Source organism: Chelonoidis abingdonii, chromosome 5 (assembly GCF_003597395.2).
Source record: "Chelonoidis abingdonii isolate Lonesome George chromosome 5, CheloAbing_2.0, whole genome shotgun sequence".
NCBI classification, from domain to species: Eukaryota; Metazoa; Chordata; order Testudines; family Testudinidae; genus Chelonoidis; species Chelonoidis abingdonii.
In genome coordinates this window covers 75,137,651-75,161,750 of record NC_133773.1, presented here as the reverse complement: position 1 = coordinate 75,161,750, position 24,100 = coordinate 75,137,651, and positions in this window count along the sequence as shown.

Here is a 24,100-nt window from a genome sequence, read left to right as displayed (position 1 = left end):
GCTGATTTGGCAAAAAACTTGAACACAAATATTTTGGGCCACATTTCTACATATTTCAATTTGGAACCACTGCTGCGGTATCTCATGGATGTTGTAGTTCATGTGACTCATACTTCCTTTCTCCTCTATAAACTGACCTCCAGGGTGGATTACATCTCCCATTATGCACAATGCTGTCCCTTCCTGATAAGAAGAGGCAGTTACATAATTGGAGTCCCTGGCCATGGTGCATTATGGGTGGTGTACTCTGTCTGGGGAGGTCAGCCCATAGAGAAAATGGGGACATGAGGAAACTGAATAACAGATTCCCTAAGGCACCATGGCAGGATAACTGAATTGAAATATTCTCGTTTTCAGGCATTTGGTTTTCTGATTAAAACAATCAAAAATTCAACAGAAAAATACAATTTCTTTAAAAAGTTTTGATTAAACAAAAGTCATTTTCTGTCACTTTAGACAGAAAATTTTTGACCAGTCCTAATATGTGCACAAACTATACACAGCACAAAATATAACACATATGCATACTAATATATGGTTTCTTTAAATGGCATGAATACTTTCAACTTACTACAAAAACAACTTGAAACAGATGTTAATAAAAACAGATAATTTAATTTAAATTTTACCTGTATGAGAATAGCCCTTTTAAAGAAAGGAGGCATGCTGGATGACAGCATCAAACTAGGTGACAATCCAAAATGAGTCTGAATATCTTGACTGCTAGGGAGTGGGCCCAGTGTTCTCTCCACATTGCCATTTTCTTTTCATTCCTGTTTGTGGGAGGACGTGCTGTGGAATGGATCTATTTGTCCCTCACACCACTATCCCTCCTGGTGGGAAAGGAAGGCTGCCAGTGAACCAGCTCACATAGGTGGACTGAGCCACCACACGTTTTCCAGGCTCAGTAATTCTTGCTTTCCTCACTCTGATAGCCTTGGCATCTCCTTCACCCCATCTCCTTTTCAATCTTTTTTATATAATCAGAGCTGCAGATGGGTCCCTAACCACTGACGACTGTTTTTTATTTTTGTAAATGGGCTGGGATGACCTTCACTTGGGAAGACTGCTTAGTTATGAATACACTCAGACCAGGCACAGTCTCACTGACCTGGCTTAACTTCCTGTACCCTCCTATCAGCTGCAGTTTTTTTGTGCATGTTTACTTTCACTCAATGTCTCCAGACTTGATGGGGGAACAGAGGCTGTTTTCAATATTGCCACAATAATATGGAAGAAGATGATGCAATCAGAGAGGGCAGGGCACTGAACCAAGATTGAGATGCAATTAACTGTCTGGACCTATACATGCTATCAGATGGAAAACAAAGGTAGTATACGAAATCTGGTGAATTAAAAGAAACAAAACACAGAATTCACACTGAGTTAGTATCTTACTATCACTACAGAGATGGAAATTCTGGGCCAAACTCTCAGCTGCTGTACAGCAGCATAATTTCAGTGAAAGCAATGGACTTATGCTGATATACATCAGCATAGTTTTACTAAACGCAAAGAACCTACATCAATTAACAACAGCTGAAGATCTGGCCCTGTGTGTCTGCAAGGCATCTCGAATATCAAACCCACTTGAAACAGTGCTACAAATCTCTACAGTCCAAATTTCCCTTTGTAGGCCTCTGTTCCACTTTATCAGTTTGCCACCAATGTCCTTTTTTAGTGTTTCAGTTCACATCCAACATGAATACTCTCTCAGTTGGGAGTATTAAGATCAGAGGACAAACTGTTACTGAGATTGTCACATATTAAATGTATTAAGATGTTATGCTACAAAACTGGCTCTAGATGGTGGAAATTTTAAAATAGTTTAAAGAATTTGAGTTTCTACTTAAAATAATCAACATGTGGGCAAATTTGGGGGTGTAACTTTATTAATGAAGGTGACAAAGAATGAATTTAGCATAGTTCAGGCTTAGTAAAAAAATGTGTGTTCTGAGCTATCAGAAATATTTCTAATTAGAGGCTGATGGTTGTTATATACTAATATCAGTACTCATAGGAAACAGCACTTGTTCAGAGTCATGTAAGTGGGAATGTCCTCCTCTCATTAGATTCAGTCCCTAAAAAGGAAAGCTATTAACAGTAGCAATCGCACAGAAACTATGCAAAAGATGAGTGGTATGTTTGTTCTTTCTACTCAGATTTATGCAAATACATTTTTCTGTAGGAGTTTTATTCCTGGAACATTTTGCCCAATGTCTGCGGTCAACAGAAGAGCATTCTGCTGTGAAACTCTTTTGGATTAAATGTGTCCACTTCATAACAATTTTAGTTTGACTCCATATTAGGTTCTGTCATCCCTACAGGTCTGGGAATAATATACATAAGATTTGCATAAGGCAAAAAAATATGCACTGATTTCTCCTCAAGAAGTAAAATGTCAGTTCGGAATAAATTACAGAGAAATATTTCTATGCAGGGCCCAAACCTAAAGGAGATCAAGACTAGGATCCAGAAAGCATTTGAAAATGCAACTATAGTTTGAGCTGCCCCTTTTTTTATGCATCATTAGATCTTTAGGTCTAAATTATGCCTTCAGAAGTTGCAAGACTTCTGCCATTTAAGCCACTTCCAAAGTGAGTCTAGAAAATGCCCAGATTGGACCTGGAATTAAAATCAGAGGCACATTGAGCAATTTTTTTAAAAAAGTGTCAAGGATGATATCATCAGTATCATAATTATAGGATGAAAAGTATGTATTGTGAGATTGTGTGATCAGGCTGGTAAACTCGAGGCTACACTATAAAGCTCAAAATATGTAATTAATGCATGACTTCTTTATCATGTGATTTGATTGTCCAGCTGAATGCAATGAGACATTCTGCACTGATTTACATCCATCACCATCACAGGTTGATTTAACTGGGACGTACTGGGTGTAAATCAATGCTGAATTTGTTGCTCTAATATGAATATATTTCAAATATGTATAAAAGCTTAAGTGTTCAAGCTGTTTTTTAATATCTGAAACAGAAAACAGTTTCCCAAAATTCATTTCCAGATGCAATACTTTACATTATTCATTGTAGCAGTCCGTGCACACTTGCCCCCTCAAGAGATGCCAGCACTGAAGTCATCCAGCTTCAGTTTAGTTCCTGGGTTTTCCAGGAATTCTCTCAGCCTCCAGAACAGTTCAGTTGCTAAGGTGATTTAGCCCTCTTGCTAAATCACAAAAGCCCATCGCTTCCATCATAATCAAAATCCAAAAGACAGGACACCAATCTTCCATCACAGACTTATGCCAAGCACACAGCAGTCTTCAGTTTTCCTCTTTCTGGGGTCAGCTTCCAGTCCTTTGTGGGCTCTGATTAGTCCCTAGTCTTCCTCCCTCTTAATAGCAGAAGTCACCACACCCTCTACCAGCCTTGGGAACCCAGAACAATTGGGCTACCAATCCTATAGCTCGGACCCAAACTCGCTCTTCCCTTCTCAGAACCTCTTCCTATGTATAAGCCTGCCTTCTTAGAAGTGTCTTCTCCCTCCGGTCCTTTCCCTTGCCCTGATACAGGGCTCAAAATTCTTCCACTTTGGACAGAACTCCACAGCCCTCTTTCCTTGGGCTGTGATACTCATTAGCTTCCCCAGCTCACCTTCATCAACGAGCCCTTTGCCAGACTCTAAGTTTCACCTTACTGAGTTTCACCATCTTTTATCGGCTGAGCATTATGGCCACCTCACTAAAACATCTGGCTCTTAGCTTGACTGCTGGTCCTCCCATGGAACATCTATTTTTAAAGGGCCATGCCTGGGCCCAGTATTCATTGCCCTTAAAGAGAACAGACCACCCTGTTACATTTGTTATTTTTTAAGGCTCTATATTTTTACTAAGATAAGATTGCCAGTTTCATAGAAAATACCACATACTATTGGATGATGCTGTATTTTGACTAATGGCAATAAACCCACTAATGCTATTTCCCATGGAACATTCTTCTCTGTCTCTCATTTCAATTGCTGTTCATCGATGTCCTAGAAGTAGTACAGTTTAACTTATTTGTGGCATTAGGAAATCTCGCCATGCAGATTATGCTAATAAATTTTAGATGATCTGTTCTCAGAAGCAGAAGAACTGCTGCCAAGAAGGAGAAGGGAGGAGAAAGCTTGTAAAAGGAGGAACTTTTTTTTTTTTTTTTGTAAAAAAAGCTTCTTTGTTTTGAATGCTGGCATAGTTATTAAAAAGGGTTGAATTTATGTTCTTTGATTAAATTTCCTTAGATGTACCAGAGCTGGCATGCTCTAAATGAGTTTCTGGGCCCTCAAAGTAGCTTTATACAGATGTTTGACAAGTCTATTGCATGCCATTCAGCAAAGAAAGTACCATCTTACTTGCCTGTCAGTGATTTATTCTCACTGTGTTCTAGGGCAGAGAGTGGATGAACAATAGGGTATTAAAGTAAATTCCAAGCAGACTTTTTTGGCTCTTTACTGGTAAAATATGTCCCTCCGTGTATTCTGTGATAGGACATCAGATATTGTGTTTATTCTCTGGTTGCCAAATCTATTATTCCCCCACATATTGGCTGATTTGCATATAGCCAATGAGAGAGACTTTTTTTTTTTTAAATCTCATTAGTCAATCCCCTTCCCTTAACCAATGGTTACACTACTCTGCCCTTGAAAAATGTCCACAGCTGCTCTGCTAACTCCCCATCAGAAATATCTGCCGCATAATTAAACAGGTTTTTTAAAAACCTTTATTTTACTGATAAGTGCTTTTCTAACTGAACAGTATGAGCTTTTCTGAGCATCTTCAGCACAGAGCCTCCTGACCTGTGCTCACGTCTGTCTGCCAGTGACTGATGGGCACTAATGTGTGGAAGTGTCTATCTGGTAGAGTAGGCTCTAATGTCACAAAAAGCTATGAATTTTCCTTCAAATTTTAGCTCAGTCCTACCTGCTTAGGAACATACATGGCTGGTATAGCCAGGCCAGCTGACCCTTCAATGCATCAGGCAGAACCCTCCTCCTCTGCCTGCCTGAAGACAGTGCTTTACTTAGATTCTGCAATTGCATGGGCTGGGGCCATTCTTTTAAACATCTCCTGGTTACCTGTGGTTGGTGATTTATTGCACATGGTATAGAATTGATTTCTTGTGGATGGTGGAATGTTGAATAAAGTTCTCTGAATGTACCATCACTACTTCATATATTGAATGCATCAGCAGGTTTGCACACAGCAACTTGCACCTCTAGGGAGTACTGGAGGCCAAGAATAGCACAGGAACAGTTGGATTAGCAATTGTTGATCCCACCAGTTGCCAGGTACCGTAACTGCATGTGAAACCTGCCTGCTGGAAATTCCTGATGCTGAACACTCAGCTAATTTCAGAATTCCAGGATTGCTGGGGCAGCCAGAGCTGAGACAACATTCTATAACTTCTGAACTACCCACCCAGTTGAAATCTTAAAGTTGCCTTTATTTTAAGAGTGTCCATAACTGAGTACTCCCCTTCCTTGTGGCACAACCCAATGATTACCTTTGAAATTGCTTGAAAACACACACTGCTTTGATAGCTAAACTTATATGTACAGAGTATAATACATTATCCATTTCAAAACCTTTTGTGCTTAGCTGGTTTTCAAATTGTTTGCTCAAATGCACATTTCTTTGTACTAATTAACCAGTAAAAATGGTTTAAACTCCTCAAGATGTTCTTATTTCTAGACTTTCAAACATGTGACTCAGAATGGGTTTGGGATATTTTTACCAAGTTCCAAACCGGAAAATAGTCATGTTTTCTTTTAATAAGCAGCACGAGATGTATACAAATTATATCTGAGATAAATTTACTGAACCATATCCTGAAATAAAGAACAAAGGTCAAATAACGGGCCCTAAGGAAGAACTTCGAAATAAGGGTTTGAGGAAAAGCAATTCTCAGCCTCAACTAATAATTCAGGGCATTAAATTCCATGTAACTGGGTTATGGCTGACTACTGCAATGTGTCTGAGGGATACACACAAGGAGTTGGAGCTAGGATTTGGCTTTATTACTATAATATCCTGGCCAAGACATGTAAAGTATGCTGTTTGTACAACGACGCATTTACGGTCCTACTTACAGGCAAACCCTGTCCTCCTTAGGGAGGAATGCCTCCTAGTGGATGTCTACACTGCAATTAAAAACCCACGGCAGGCCCATGCCAACTGTCTTGGTCTTGCAGGGCTTGGGCTGAGAAGCTGTTTAATTGTGGTGTAGACATTCTGGCTCGGGCTCTAGGACCCTGCAAGGGTTTCCACCTCCACCCTCCCATGGGTGCTCCTTCCATACAATTACACGTTTGTTTTAAGTTTGGAAACAGAATGATGTGGTAACAAGTTGACTAATGTTTTCCATCTTTCCAGTGCTCTTTACTCTAACAGTTAAAAAAAAAATCAGTCTAAACCTAATTTACAAATTAGATTGTATATTATTAGAGGCAGGGAATGCGTCTTAATCTAGGTTTGTAAAGCACCATGTACTTTACAGAACTATATAGGTGACTTTAATGCTATTTTGCTCAGATTTAAAATGTATTTGAACAAGACTGACCAATGATAAGTCAAAAGGCACAGGCATACCTTGCAGACAAAATGAGGAGGCCTTTTGGAGATCTAGGACCATGTGTTCTGCAGCCCCTTCAAAGTAGTAAGCAGCATAGAAGAGTGCTCCTCTACTCCTGCACAACTCCTGTTCCCAGGATTCAGGAGATCTCTGATCCTCAACGGATAGCCCTCTTCCATGGCTAGCAAAACAAAAAAACTCTTCAGACAGAGGAGTATGAAGTGGGAGCATCATCAAGAGCTGGCACCTGGCTAGGGAGTTTCAGGTTTCCAGCACAGATGCTAGTAGTAGCCCCACCTAAGAGGGCAAAGATTGGTGTACCAAATGGGAACCGTGTATCCACTTCTGCTGCTTTTCAGGAAGTTCTGTCCCCTCTACCAGCAAAAGATGGATGTGGGAAGAGCTAGAGACTCCACTCCCTTTTGAGGGAATGACAACTCCATTATACATAACAGACAGACATTATACAAAATGGTTCTATAGAAAGGTCTTTGAAGACTGAGGAAATTTAAATAATTTCCAGGCATCAGTCTCTGCACTCAGACCCAATTTTATTTGTTTTTACATTAATACAGAGAGTCTCAATCTTGGCTGAAATAGGGGAGGGACTCAAGGAAGATGTGCACCGATAGAGCTCCACATTAGGTCACCCACACATACATGCTCATGATTATCTGGCAGTGGCCCTGCTTGCAGACATGAACTCCTTTCTGGCACATTCCTGCTCTTGTCCCCATTCTCTGCCCCCTACTGTGCTGCATCACAAAATGCTGCAATGCCACATCACACCATGATGTCCAGGTCCATGAAAACAGCCACCAGAATTAGCTGGCCCCCCTTTGCAGCCTCAGCTGATTTAAGACTGCACTACAGGTCAGCAATCCTGAGGGCCAGTGTACATTGTAAAAAAACTGTCCTGATGGATCTGTCCAAATGTATTTGGCCCAGGTGTTTTAGCAATTGTGGCATATCAAAATATTTCACAGGGCTCAATGGCCTCTTAAACTCATATTTCTACCAGCTCTTTCTGGCAGTCTAGAGTTACTCACATTCCCTATGTCCCTTTGTTTACTTAGGTTTGTTTCTTTGTTTCTGTATCCAATTAAACACATTTAAGAAGGGGATATAGTAAATTTTAAAAGGCTGGTATTGGGAGTTTCTCACATTACCACCATGTACACTAGTAACATGCTGGTGTACACCACAGGAACAGATAAACATATGGTGTGAATGATGCCCCTAATGAATGTTTTCCCACATGCAATTAAACATCTCTCATATGCACTGTATATCATATGGTAGGTCATTTTCTCTCTCACACCATTAGAACACGCTAAAAACTAAAAATCCAGGAAATTCCATATATCCTCTATATATCTAGCAAACTTTCATCTATTGGGGTTAAAGACACATCCTCTCCACAAGAGTTTGTACACAATACTTAACTCTGTCTGGTAAGTCTGAACTCCAACAATATGGTCTTCAGTTGTATGAGAATAGAACCTGCAGACACTATTCCAATTTAAGTCACAAATGTGGAGGCTTCTTCTATTATTATTGGGAGTGTGTCAGAGCAGATCATAATATAGTTGGTGTGGATATGCATCATCTCCACAGCACTAAGAAAGCAATTAAGCAGGGAGATGTGTATTTGCAAACTAGGAGTTAATAAATTTCACCAGCCAAGGAAGAGGGAACTCCAGCAAGCAAAAACTAGTCACAAAATGACCACTTTAGGTCAGCAGCTGCTTGACTGAAAGATGAGTAAGTGGTTCACCACTCAGTAAATATTGTTAATCCCAGATGAGGACAGCTGTGTTAGCTCATATTGGAAATATGAATAGAATGGTATAGGCAAGATAAGAGGCTGGTCTATAAGCAATAGGTGGTGGAGATACAGGCCCAGAGCTGTTTTTCACAAAAGTTTTCCATGTTTTCGACAATATTGGAAAATGCAAATTTTAGAGGGGTTTTAAATTAATTTTTCCTTTTTCAAACCCTTTCCCCCGCACCCTTTTCACTCTTCCCTTCTACCCCATTTTCTGTGGTAGAGCAGAACAGAAAAAACAAAAGAGTTGGGGAAGGGGAGAACAGGAGAGAAAGGGGGAAAAGAAAAAAACATGAAACTGAAAAAAGTGAAATTTTCAATTAAAAGATTCAAGAACATTTGAATAATCAAAAAAATCATTCATTTTCAAAACCTGTGGGATGAAAATAACTTCCATATCTGTGACATTTTTTGCAAACTTTTTTCCATTTTTCAACAAGCTCTAACAACAAACTTTCCAAATTTCTAGAATTGTTTTATAAGGAAATGTATTTAACATCTTACTGTACTTTCCCTGAAAAGTTTCTTGCTTTTTCCCTTTCAATAAAAAGTATTTGTTCATGGCTCATTAACTGCAGAATAGATTTTAAATTATAAAGGTAATGAGACCTGTGATTCTTCAGTGGTGCTCCTAAATTACTATAATCTTTGAAAATTAGGCTGGCAGATTTTAAGACACTTGTGTTGTCTCAGATATTGCTTTTGGGCACTGGATTGCAATAGCACCTTGGTATGTTGTAAGGGAGTTACGTATGCTGGCGTCTTTTACAGAAACTTTCTCTCTATAGGCACAAGTGTTAGGAAGCAATTCTTGGTCAGAGCCGAGATAGCACTGTTTTTTCACAGTAAAAATTGTACGTTTATATTCCTATAATTTAAGTATATAGTAGTATGTAATATCATAGGAAAAGAGACATTCCTAGATTTCAAAGGAATAACACTTGCTTTTTGCCCTTGAATATCCCAAGATATTGGGCTTTAAAATATTGACATTTTTAGAGATGTTTTAATTAATTGTAATAGTCTCCTTGTGAGCCTTTTCAAATTGAACTCACAATGCTAAAGCAGCTTGTTGGTAGGAATGAAGAAATATGGAAAACAGAACAACAACAACCACCTCCTGAAGTTGTTTCTACAGCTGGATTTCTGCACACTATGAGACCTACACAAAATACATGGTAGTGTGAAATAATGATTGTATCGGTGCTCATTTGAAATAACCTGCAAAATGACCTCTGTCCAGTTTCACATCATCATGAATTTTCATTCATATATAAAGAATTGCAGAGGGAGTTGTATCAGTGTAATACTGTGTAGCTTTATGATGTGTGCACTTACAACTTTTTAAAATATCTCAGTCTATGAATCCAAGCAGTTGCACTGCTTGGCTGAAATGCCCATTATCCAGCCCAATGTGTAGAGCTTTCACTGAGAAGTCCCTTTATCCACTAAATGAAGATAAATGCATAAGGAAAGAAACTTGCTGTGATCCATTTCCCAAAAATAATCAGAGTGAGGCACGCAACCTGAACATTAGGGCTCTTAGTGGCTGGTTTGGATTGAACTGAGAAAGGCTAAGGAACCTTGGCTGCTTGCATTGAGTCATAACTTTTTAAACAAGGCCCTAAGTCAGAGCTATCAGTCCTGAGCTGCTGTTTTCCTGGCTCATGATAAGCCTGTCTCTTTCTATCCCAGGCTTGAGCCTGTGATTTAACATAGCAATGACAGCAATTGCTAGCCGCAAAAACATCCTTAACAACTCTTGTCTAATACAAATCACTTATTCTTTTTGAAAGATGAGTGAGTCATGCAAGTAAGAGACGGCACATTAAGGCTACATTGTTATAGTGTGCTTTAATTAGTTATGTGGCATATAATGATGTGGGGTCAAATAATAATTTAATTTTTGTACACTATCCTTTTTTGTACATTACTGCTGGACCACCCTCTATGATAAAGGATCTCCCAATCACATACAGGATGCTTACTGTAGAGCACCAGGAAACTGATTATTTTCTTTTCACAAAGACTCTTTACACATTTTAAGTCTTTTGCATTATATAAAAATGACTTTGAAAACTGTTGCCTAAACCTTTATAAAATATCATTGGAAAAAAGAAAACAGATGCCAACCCCATACTATAAAATTAAATGAGCCTTTCTAGACAAAGTATAACATAGCACTTAGTATTAATTTTTACCCCTGCATCATAAATACACAAGGCTGCCCCTTTTTATTTGTCTACATTTAGTGAAGTTGTCTCCTTGAAGAAAAACTTGATTTTACTTTAGTAATACCAAATAAATATAACAATTCCCTGATAAAAGTAAACCTCTAATGTTGCTCCAAATATGAGGTGGATTTACTTTAAATAGTTAGCAAAGCAGTATCTGAGGAGTTATTATTAGAGGGAAAGTTTTGTTGAAAATGAAAACCTCCCACTCAGAAAATAAACCTCCAAGAAGAGGAAAAGTCTGCAGAAAACTCTACAAGTTCAACTTCTCAGACTTTCTGCTGAATACACCTTGCACAGGTAGTAGCTTGTAGCCTTGTAGACCTGCAAAGGTTTGGAATCCCCACTATGGAATACTGTGATCCTGTTTAGGGCTGGGAAGAAAACATGTTTCTGTTTTACCTTGAGGTTTCAAAATTGTTTTTGTTCCCCCACAGAATAGGGACAAGACATTCTGAAATTTTGCACAAAAAACACAACCAAGAGACCCACCCCTGAATAGCCAGTAAATAAAGCACTCACCTGGGATGTGGAAGACTCCATGACAAATCCCTACTTTGCCTGATTCAGAGGAAGTACTTAAACCTGTCACATCTCATGTGAATGTATTAACTGCTGGGTACACAATTGTTTTTACTCTCAATCTCCCCAGTTGGAGTAATTTCACATTGATCAACAATTAAGTATTCACTGGGGCCAGCAAGAGATTGATTCTATAGCCTGATGGTTAGGGTATTTAGCTAGGATGTTACTGATTTGATGCAGCATCTTGAACTCAGGTCTTCCACATCCCAAGCAAGTATCCTAACTGCCAGGCTATTCAGGGGGAATCTTTGTGACAATTTTGGTCAAAACTGATATGTTTCCTCACAACATTTCAGTTTCAACTGTAAAAACTTCCACTGAATTTTTTTGACCAGCTCTAGGTTCGCTGAAATCAAGGAGTTATGTCTATGTAAGGCTGGTGGGATTGTGTCCTTTATTTCAACTGTTCAGCTCTTATATTCCATTTATTTTTAACATTTTAATATGCTCCAAAACAATCTCAGAGTAAATCATGAAGCCTGGGGCTATAAATATATTAAGTGTAAAGACTTTAGATCCTTTCATGGTATTGGAACAGGCCTGGCTAATGTGATTGATAGTCTCCTTCCACCAATGGATAATTTAAAAAAACAAGCAAACAAACAAACAAAAAAACCTGTCCTTGCTGATCATGACCCCATAACTGGCTGTGCATGGGAGAGACCCCTATGCCCTCATGGTATCCTCCTGAAGTCAACAGGTCTCTGCATGCATACAGGGGTTTGCTTGTATGAAACCATTTACAGGATTAATACTGTTGTTAGATCTGTGATACCATTGACCCTCAGGTGTTAATGATGAGTCTGTAGTCACTACTGGGGAGGGATGAGGTGCTTCTAGAAGAAAGGACTTTGCAAGTGATTGTGGGTACTTGATTGACTTCAACTGTGGGGCTCCACCTATGGCATACTATAGGATTCAGTTCTGTCTCATGAGGTTTCTAGAGGACTATAGCACCATCCGTATGCTGATAATATGCAGTTTTCTTTTTCCTGTTCATTTGACTCATTGTGAGCTGTCTCTCAGCTATCCTATCGTCTAGCCAACATTTATATTTGGATGAGACTCAGTGGATTAAAACTCAGCTCAGATAATGAGACTTGAGTAATTGCACCTCCTTGTATGTCTCTTGTTCCTGAGTACAATTGAGCAGAGCAAGTCAGCTTTTGCTGCCTATGTTTAATCTGCACCTAACAGTGACAATTTTGCCTTTATAAGGACTGGAAGCCTCAGTTCACTTATCAAATCTTTTCTTTCAACTCTTCAGTAGTATTTCCATAGCTCTTAACTCTCTCATTATGAGAGTTGTGGCTCTTACTGTAAGACCCATATGCCTCTCTCTAGCATGCATGTTTGGTGTTCTCTCACCTGTGGTGCTGTAAATTTGCATTACAAAATGCAAAACAGTAACACTGGAGTTGCAGAATGTTATTTAAGTGAAAGAAATCTATTTGCTATCATAAATAGTCTTCCTTACCTATTGCTTTTCCTGACTTTCACGTTCAGTCTTTATCTCACATAGTTTCCAATATCTGGGCCTTGGCAGGCTGAGAGCTATGCAACCATGTATAATAAAATGCCAGTGAGAATTTTAAAAGTTCAGCATTTCAGTGTCATCCTCGTTAATGCTGGTTTTTTTATCATTGCTGACATGAGCTAATGAAGTACTAAACTAGGTTTGTCTTAATTCGTATTAATCAAATTGGCAGTTTGGAGTGCTTATCCTCTCTCCCATTTGACTTATAGGTCTTGTATTTTCTCTGTCTACAAAGGAAGACATGGCAGTAGCATATTAAACTAGAGCTGAAAGTCAATTGGTTAAATTCATTCAAACACTCCTTATTCTGGTATGTTTTGCAGGTTTCTGCTAAAGACACATTTATTTGTGTAAGTCTCATCAGCTGAAAGACCAGAAGCAATGAATTTATTTAGTAGTTAAGAGGATACACCAAAAACTAATTGAAGATTATTTTAAATCCTCTTCAGCTTTTCTGAGGATTTACACCAAGATGAAACTTGGATGCATGATAGCAAAATATAGACACAAGATCCAGGAGAGAGGATTAATGTAAAATGCTAGGACAGCATAGATGCACATATTATAGAGCTCCATGCTGCTTCAGTAGGAGGATCCAATGCCCTTTCCACCAACAGGAGTCTGGTAGGGTGAAGTCCCATGATATTTGTATTCATAAAATTATGATGGTCTTGGTATGTGACTGGAGCTCTTAGCGGCAACTGCAGCCTAAATAAATAATAATGTATTGATTGTAGTTATGGGTTTTCCATGGGACAGTTGTGAATATGTTTTCAAAGCATGAAAGGAGTAGAAATACAACTCATAAACCCTGTATCACTTGCCCAGGAATACCAAAAGAGGCCTCTGATTCTTTTATGACACTGAAATTGCACTACTCCAAAAGTTAATCAGTTAATTAGCAGCCCAGTATGACAAGTTTCTTCCTCTAGTGATTTCAGGCCTGTGACAGGATATGACTTTTAGTACTAGTTGCTATGCTATATTGTATACAGAAGTGGGCTTCAAGGAACTTTCAAATTGCCTTCTTGAGAACTGCAGTGTGCTGCTGAACAACTTCCAAAGAGCATGAACACTGATACATGAAGGTACTTAGGCACCTAAAACCAAGTTTTGGCTCCATAGCGATCCACAAAATTCCTGTGGCTTAACTTGCCAGATGTGCACTCTTTTTGTAGCTTGTTTATTATTATTTACATTGGCAAGAAAAAAGATGAATGAGCCAGTTCAGAAAAAAATAAGAAGTGACATGAACCTTCACTCGGAACTAAGACTAATCCTAAATAGGTCCCTTTTGTAGGTTTTAAACTGTGTGTGGGTATTAATGGGGTATGACAGAGACAATGCTGAGGGGGAAAATACTAGGGGAGCTAGAGAGAATAGGGTGAAAGAATAAGGGGCAGAAGGACAGACTAAAAATGTGTTAAAAGATAAGAGGGCCTAATTTGGGGTAAAATGGTAAGAGGGAATTTATACTACTGGAGGCCTCCTGGTACTATCAAGGAAGGTCTTTGTCTACCCAACTTTGTCAGCAAAATTTCTCCTCGGGCTCTGATACTGGACAGTGACTGGTCTCTCAAGCGAACAGAACAAGAAGGATTCTGAACAAACTGCTAACCACTTCCATGGATATTGTAATACGTCACTGCCATTCAGTTGACTTATTAAATTCATAGCAGACATGCAGGATAAGGAAAAGTGGCTTAAATTATCCTGAGGTGCCAGAGGAGACAACCGAAGACACATCTAGAAAAATTAAGCTGACAAGGCTACTATAAAAAATGAACAGCTAAAAGAGGATAATGCCCCTGTTTTTCTTCCTACTGCTCCCACCCATTATTCAATTTATTGGATTATGTAGCTCTACAGTTTTAAAAGGCAAACAAAATTGTGTTCTCGGCTATAATGGTGGGACTGAGAGACCCGCCGCCAAAGACCCGGACGTGCCGCCCCTTTCCATAGGCCGCCCCAAGCACCTGTTTCCTGTACTGGTGTCTGGAGACGGCCCTGCATATAACCAAGAGCAGATTTTGGCCTTCTTTGTAGAGGGTAGGCACCTTGATTGTGAAAGAAGTTGTTCTTGGGCATTTTTTTATTTTACTTTTTAACTGATACATTGTTGATGAAGGTGATTAAATCCCGTTATATATATTTTGCTTCAAAGAGCTATTTACTTTTAGTTTACTTCTGGGGGTAGTGATGGATTTGGGATTGTGGAGCTCTGTGAAATACAAGGTGTGTGAATTTTGGAGATGTTATTTCATAGAGATTCATGGAAACCTTTTGTTTTGTTTACTTGATTTCCTTTGGGGGGTCTCAATTAACCCAACACCTCAAAGTGAAACTCAGCCAAAATGACCAACTTTTACCTGGCTTTGAGTCAAAACCACTGAAATTCACATGATTTCCAAACAAACCCACAAATCTGCATACATGTGTCCAGTAGTACAGATTAATTTTTTCATGTTCTTAAATTTATTATCTAAGCTAAACATAGAGTATGAGTCACTCAAGTTAAAAAACAGATCAAAATGCATTTTAAAATCTGATATGGTCTTCTCTTGTCCATATTTTATCTTTATTTTGCATCAGATATTACAACCTCATTTTGATGAAAGTCATCAAAAATTAGGTTCTAAAAATACAGAAGTGAATATCAGTACAGTATTGAAATAGTGCAGATTTTCTTTTAATCCTTTATTTGAAGCTACTAAAAGGCAACATATTGAGTTTTCAAGGGCCCATTGTTCAAGAACTGACCTTAATTTTTGGTCGTCTTGGTTTTTATATGCTGTGCCTCCGAATTTCTTCTTCTGTCAGAGTTGAGAGCTATGTTTACATCACTTTTCTACTTTGGTCCTCCTTTAATCATGCTATTACTCTGTAACTGAACTTGCAAGCTCATAACTTTATTTTCTTGAAAGCAGACTAGATCTTTGCTTGCATAGTAATTGTGAGCATTTATGCCACAACAGATGTCTCTCCTCAGTCTCCTGTGAACCAGCATTTCCAGAGATTGCCCCTTCAGCTGCTCTTCTCAACTGTCTACCAGACAGATTTTGCTTGATGAGTAGAGGTTGCCAGCAGTCTCTTGAGTAGCTTAATCACATCAGTCCTAAGTTTAATGCATTGAATTAGTGTTCATGAGCACTGACAAAAGAATCATTACAGTTCCATAGATGATACTAAAGAACACCTTTGCTTTACTTAGGGATGATCCAAAGTCAGTTGAAGCTAATGGGAACCTTTTCATTGACTTCAAACAGAGTTAAATCAGGCCCTCAGTGACGCACATTACAGTACGGTGAAGGATACTGATCAATATCTTTCCCTACTGTGGAAGAGAATACCAATTTCATAATGAACAATTTTGCTTGTCTAATCAAGACCCTTAGTTGATAAAATGAATAATATTTATTATGGCCTTGATTCAGCAAAGCACTTAAGCCTCATTGAAGCCATTAGACTTTAATGTTATGCACGTGCTTATGTTCTTTTCTGAACTGGGGCCAATATCAGTATGCTAGGGTTCTTAGGCTGTTTTTGGAGCTGTAAAATAATACCGAGTAGTAACAATAATCACTTCTAAGCCATCAATCACCTTTAGTCACACGCAGTGTAAAGCTACCATACTGGTGGTGTTCATGCAGCTTCTGATTGCCTATCCCAATCACTATTTTCAAAGGATGGTTAGTGACTTTCATGGCATTCATCGGACGATTAGGAATCTCCAGTTTCAAAATTAGTCAATTAGTAATTAGGGAACCAGTAGCAAATGTTTAATAATCAACCATATGAAAAGCCTGGAAAAGCAAATGGCTTGTGTTATTTCCAACAGGGTCTGTGAGTTTTAGGATTAAAGAAGTGGATTCTAATTTATTTAGGGTCTTGTACCTAGTGCACGTAGTAAATCATATCATAAATGGCATTAGCTTCAGTGAAGTTTTGCAATTGCACAGGTCACTGTAGAAACATGTATACTTTGCCAAGGACTGTGGTAATTTCTTTTCAGAAGGAATTTCAGGTATGTGGTGGAATTCCAGCTACTCCACAGAAAGTCCAGCCACAAGGTCATAAATAGCATTCTGTAGCATGTAAATTTAGCGTGACTAAGATTTGGTTATAAAATAACATAACACTCCATATTGGGAAATCTTTTTAAAGTTGAATGGACCTTTTTATTCTCTATATATCAGCCTCCTAATGGCTTTTCAACAGTTTGAACCATTTGCTAAAATTGCCACAGCTGCTTCACATTAGTTATGGAGTTTTGTTGCTAAGAGACCTTCTGGTTGCTGTCTTACTGGATCCTTAAACTAGATTTTTTTTGTTGGTGGTGGTTATGTATTCACAGCAGGATACTTCTAAGTTCAGATCTTTTCTGCCCTCTAGCAGTCAGGGAGACTTGAACCTGGGTCTCTCACATCCCTGATGAGTGCTCTACCCAGAAGGCTAAAAGTTATGAGGTGTGTGGCGTCTCCTCTGGGTAGAATTTGAATGAGATCCAATGTAGTAGACAGTTTCTGGGCATGCCTACTGGATCAGGCCCCACATGAGACTTGTGCAGCTGAATGCCCTGGTTTTGTGAATTAGGCACCAGGAGGGAAGCAGAAGCGTGCATGTCCCACAATCTAAACTTTAGGCAGGTAGGGAACTTTCACAGTGAAAATGTAGGCACTGGATCAATGTAGGCACCTACGGAGGTAGGTGGCAGCCAAGTGAGAGTTTCATGGATTGCAATGGTACCACACACAGGGACTTACTTGCCTAACTCTGGAATTGCGACACTTAAGTTGCTTTGTGGAGTGTAAACCATAAAGCTGTTATCAAGCATGTGTTCTTAGGTGAGGCCTTCCAAAACTCTTCAGGTCACATTGCTGTGAGACTTCCAGTGTGTTTTTTTCAGCTCTGTCCCTGTCTTTTAGGTTGTAAAATCATCAGGGCTTTAATTTGTATGTGTTGGCCACACCATCACCACTTAAACAATAACAGCTTCATGGATGACATGCATTTTAAGGAATTATTACAATTAAGACAGAATGGTGTACAAGAGATGGAAGATGGCTCCACACTTTGGGAGCAGCATGGAAGAATCATAGAAACATGAGTGGAGAAGGATACAATGGGTCCAATTCATTTTTGCCCTCCATCTTGTATAGTCACTTCCACCAGTGCCAAGTGAGGGTATAACTGATGCAAAATGCTACCATTCCAAATTGATAGCATATTATACTGTGACTACATAAGGTGCATGGCAACAATTAACAAGGCCCAAAAGGAGCAGTTAAACAGGAGGCTTATGTAGAACAAATGGAGTGGGAAGAGGAGAAGGAAAAAAAAATATAACAGTAAAGTTGTAAGTAGGTGGGGAATTGCGACAAGAATTTTGTGTGAAGCAGAGGCTCAGGCTTGAAGCAAACAGAGGGAAGGAGCCAGTGAAAGCACATTGTTGTATGTTCAGGAACCTTACACTGCTGGTCTTTTTCTGTTTGACTCCCAATACTTTAGCCAAGCTCTCAAACTGACTATCCTCACTCCCTGCCAAAGCAAGGAATTAGAGCAAGTGTGTGAGAACAAGAAGCTGGTACTGGGCTTTCCAGCTTCCTGTTCAGGATACAAGGGTTGGAGTTAGGCAAGTGAACCACAAAAGGACTTCTCCAAGAGAAGGGAACGGGAGAGGAAAACGAGTTGCTGATGGGTTCCATGTACCATGCTTCCTGCCAGGAAGATGGATGAGTTTGAGGAAGTTTTCTTCTCTACAATTTTTTATCTCATTGCCCAAAGGGCAGAGCTGTAGCAAATAGTTTTCTCTCCTCCTTCTCTCTCATTCCACTCTTGTTGGATCCTTCCCCAGTAAGTGAAGCACAGAAGGCGAACACAGAGTCGGAGACCTGGGAAGAAAGAGGAGTTTTCTGCTGCTGCTGCTGCTCCATAACTCAGGAGGGGAGGAGAAAACAATGTGCTACTTAATATTCTTATGCAACATTAATTTGAGGTAAAGGTGAAACTGGGGGGAAAGACCTGGAAATAAAACCCAGAGGATGGAAGTCAAGAGTTAGTGGGATGGGAGAGCCTAGGATGTGAGAGACACAGAGAGAAAACATTCTCAGTCTAGAGGGTCATCTGTGGAAAGAGGTTCCAGGGAAGATTGAAATGATACAATCTGATCAACCTATGGCTTGCTGCAAAAGCCTCCTGCTTGATAAAACATTCCCAATAAATCAGAGCACAACCACCCTAACCAGGGGGCAGGGGAAGGAAGGAAATAAAAGAAAAGGGGGGAAATGTATATTCCATTCCCACATAGAGCTTCCCATAACCAGAGAAGGGATATGAACATTCTGAAGTCCATTAAGAACTTTGCTATGCAGATCTAATTTACCTGTAAAGGACTCAGATGCTATGGTGACTGACGCAATGGAGATTCCAAATATGGTCACATAGATAACCCAAGCATATTAACATACATTACAACTATTATTCATGGTATTTAACTCTTTCAGGGTACTGTGTATGAGAGAATAAATTTGAATGGAAATTGACTGTGTGAACCATGAGAGAGAATTGAAAGTATATGACAGACTCTGCAAAAGTGAAAGGGATATCATGTGGCATCTTGTAGCTGTACAATATGCCAGTGCTGTACATTTCACTAACATGTATGCTGCTAAATGCTAAAACCCTTATTCTTCTCAAAACTAGCCTTTTCTTGCCAGTAAGCATGAATGTAATGAAGAGAAGATATGAGTTACATAATATTTGGCTTTATTACAATATGTGACCTCTTGATATACATGCTCAGGCGTGATCCATAATGGAATAACAATGTTTCATTGATTAGGAAGCCTGGTACTTTGACAGAAGCATAATTGTGCTTCAGATAATGCTATTGCCAGTATATTTTTATGTAATAAGTCTGATAATATGTTTAGCCCTATACAAGATGAAATAAAGAGAATTCCTGCCTTGCAGAGTGTAGAACTTAAGGTCTTAGTCCTACAGACAGTTATGTATGAATAACTGGAGTAACACTGAGCAATCTTGTAGGGACACAACTACAATTTTGAGCTAACAGAATTGATTCATATGGCTAATGAGAGAGATTACTGGCCAGTTTGTGAAAGAAAGAATGCAGAGGCAACAGGAGAGTGGTGGGGAGAGACATGTGGAATAATGTGCCTCCCTAGATTTGCTGTTCAGCTTGTACTAAGCAGGATCATGTGTAGTGAGCATGCTCAGTAACACTTCTGAAGCCGGCTGCCCGCACTCCCACCCATCCCTCCCACTATCAGCAGGCACGGGTCATCTCTGGAAGAATGTAATAAGGGATTATTTACTATTTATTTGCACCATGCCTAAAGTGTGCTAAAGGCCTTATGAACAAAGAGACCAGGACCCTTCTGCAAGGAATTTGTATTCTAAATACCTAATACGGCATGTCGGGGAATAAAGGGGTGTCATAGTGTAGGATGGCTCTTTATTGGTTTTAGACCCACCTGTAATTAATTAGCTGTTTCCCAGATGAAGGGTTTGATTTATTTTATTGGTATTCATACAACCATTAAATTACAAGATCACAGACAATATAAACAAGGTTCCCTACCAGTGAATAGGAAAGGGCCCCTATTCCATGCTTTAACAGATTAATTTCAAAAACACAAAGATCAAATTCAGAACATTCTGAAAAGCAAAGATGACTGTCACAGATACTCACTATGCTGGATAAACTTCATTGAATTAAGTTTAATATCTTTGGGTTCTATTGCATTAAAATCCAATTGTTTATGTGTTATTGTGAGATAGCATGCAACTTCTCTAAGAGGAGGAAGTACGCTAAAGTAATTCCTCCAGTTATCTGCCCTGTGAAGCTTTGCCCCATGGAGAGGACCAGCAATCTGGCTGATTACCTATTCATGGTCTCTTCAAAGGTTCAACTGGATTCTCAAAAGACCAGAAGACAATGAACGGATGTTGGGATAAATAATCTAGCGGTAAACTGACTCAGGGCTTTTTGTTCTGATCCAGCAAATGGATGAGACCTCCAGTCTGTGGATGGCCCCAGTCCATACGGAAGGGGTTGGAGGGACTTTGGCTTACTAAGGCCCCATGAGACTATGCTCTTCTTCTGAGCAAAGGGTGCAATGAACTTGAAACCACAGAAAAACCCTTGGGTGGGGCTCTGAAGGACTGCTACTGCAAAGGCCACTGGTAACCTTATTGGAATGTCTGTAGATTCTTTTTTTCTCTGTAGTGATTTTACCTTAAGAATATATTACAAACAATAATACAGGCTTGATTAGAAAGAACTGTGTGGTAACTTAGAACTGTAGGCAATTATGCTCTTTGTCTCTGAAGAGAATATTTTTTGCTGGGAATAATACAGTGAAGGGAGGGAACTGTTCAGTTTGGATATACCCCCATCAGGAAAGAGAGAAACATGTGTCTTCATCCAAGAGAGGTAAAACTGGGGAGCTGGAAACCTGAGAGGGGGGTGACCTTGATGAGTCACTAAAGGGAAATTCAGATGTAGTTACCATGAACTGTGGTGCTGACCATAACAGATAACATAGAAAGCCCATGACTGTTGCCAATGTTCCCTCTACATCATGGTGGCATAGGATGGGATGGTCCACAAAAGGAACTGGTCTTAACCTCATTTGTGGCTAATTAGCTACCTCCCAGATAATAGGCTTGATGCCTGGGATCAGGTGATAATCTGTAGGTCATTTGTTCTTTGGATGAAAGGCTAAAAAGCAACTCAGTTAGAGGTAGGCAGGTAGCTCTCTTTAAGAGATAGAAATATGAAGAAATACCAGGCAGTAAAATTTGGTTTTGGGAAATTGCTGTTGAGTGTACCAAGGGACTGAAGAAACTGTAGAGTAAGAGAGACTTGTTTTGATGTAAAGTGATAATTGGGCTGTGTCAGATCCCAGGAGGAAGTTTCATTTGACTTACAAAAGTCTGAATGCAGAACAATGATGTCAAGGAGGGGAAATTGAGGCAGCAGCAAGGTCTGACAGTGGCTAAGATACAACCTGGTTACAATGGAGACAGGACCACATGCACAGACAAGAAGTTCTGCCACAACAATTGAAAACAATATAATATGAACTCACTGTAATTTTTAAAGGAGAAAGATACTCCAGAAGTTCATCAATGCTTTTTTCTTCAAAAGAAGGATTTGGTCCAAAAAATTGTTCTGTTCTTTCGCATCTTAATTTTTTATTAATCTTCTTAGCTATTTGCTTTTACAAAATAAAATGTGTGTAAACTGCTGACAATTCAAAGACTGAGTATACAAACCTGAGCACATAAAAAAGATGTCTAAATCTAATATAAAAAGCCACACTTAGGCAGGCAAAAGAGGTATTTATATACCTTAATTCTCACTTGTACATCCAAATGCAGGTCCTGTTATGACATTCACATTGAAAATTGCACCCACAGTTTGATTTCAAGCAACTGTAATTAGTAAAACATAATATTGAGAACATAATTGTGTCATCAGGGTCCTAACCTTTGTCCCCATTGAAATCAAGGACAAAATAACCAAATCACTAAATTAGAGCAAAATCAGACATCTGTTTTAGCAAGTTATTGAAATGTTCTAATTTATTTAATTTGTGAATTGAAACCTATTGGTTAAATGCCACCATGCTTAATTTAGTTTTTTCTTACACCTTAAATTTGTGGTGTTACACAGCTACTGTGTACCTTTTGATAAAATAAGTTGTCTATGCACATGTTGACAGTGGAAATTTTGTTATATATTTCAAGTGTGTGTGTGTGTGAGAGAGAGAGAGAGAGAGAGAGAGAGAGAGAAAGACAAGTGCCAAAGAATCAAAAAGTAAAATTTTCATTTCAGACCAGTTTTATATCATAATAAATCTCATTCAGTGAAAAACAGTCCAATTAGGATTTTCTTTTTAGCTTAATAAAATATTGGTAACTGAAGCACTAATTGGAAGTGGCAACAGCTTCAGAGGGCTATGCTGTAGCCATGATCGCTCATAGAATGGACTTCCATCTTGAACTGTTCCTTGCAAGCCTTTTTCCTTTGGCAAGAGTTAATACAGGAGGATTTAGGCTTCTTAAATCCTTCAAAATTACATCTTCCAACCTCATTTGTGGTTGACTATGTGCTGTCCTTCCTTCAACCTCAGCTCTATAAAACTTCTCTAAAAGCATACACTCTTCTGCCCATTAGACATTGCAGTCATCTTGTTTTCATTGGGTACAAGACTTCAACTGTCCAGGATCCTGACTGGGGAGGAGGGGTATTGAGAAATAATATTGTGCAATTTTTACAGTGCCAAAAGTCTGAGTCACATTTTGGAAACCTGTAAATTAAGAAAAACCACTTGATTTAGACTAAATTTATGTAAATATGAATTACATTGTACTTTCCTTCCTGATATAATATTCACACATTTTGCAGTAAATATCTTCTGCTTTTGAACCCTACAGAGGACAAAAAATGGAGTGGATCCGCTTAAATGTGCTTGTTTGTGCTTCCTGCCATTCAACGGTGTTATATTGGAAATGTGTCCTTTAAGCAAAGCACTGCTATGCAATGTTCTTGTTAGCCAAGCAGCATAATAATTAGAAAACAATTGCTCACTGCCAATATCTCTGATGTGAACAAGAATGAGGAGGAACTTGGCCCCGAATAATGACAACTCAACAAGAATAACAAAAAAAACAGAGCTCAGCCACTGCAAAACTAGACCCAGCTATTAATGAAATTGATAATTCATCTGTAAATATAATAAAAACCATATTCTAACATTTTTGTCTGCCAGTTTATTTCCCACTCTCATTTGGCAAAACCTGCATGCTTTAGTGGCTAAGGTCACCAGCTACAGTGTGTTTATAAATAAAGGACCAAATTCCATCCTCAGATGTGCCAACAGGAGCCAAACACACACCAATGTAAGCTATGCACGCACATCCAGTGGAAGAATTTGCCCCTAAAAGCTAACAAATACCTATAATAATAAACATCAAATGTCTGTACTTATCAAAAACCAGGCACATGCAAAATAGTGTGGCTTGACATTTTAAGTGATGTTCTCTGTGTAACAGAGCAACTTAGGCTTGTTTCCTATTAATATGATAATAAGCAATAAATAGGACCACCATTATTTACTTAGCTATAACAGAAATAGTTTGGTTTGTTGAAGCTAAGCCCATTTTATGGTGGGCAGATATTTTAACTGTGACATCTTCCTTCTATCATTTGTATTGCCATCTACCTCTTATGATGTCAGAAATGAGGGCAAAGCTGCTGCCGCTTTTCCAACCCCAACACGTACATGGACTAGTGGAATGGAGCAATAGCTGAGTCATG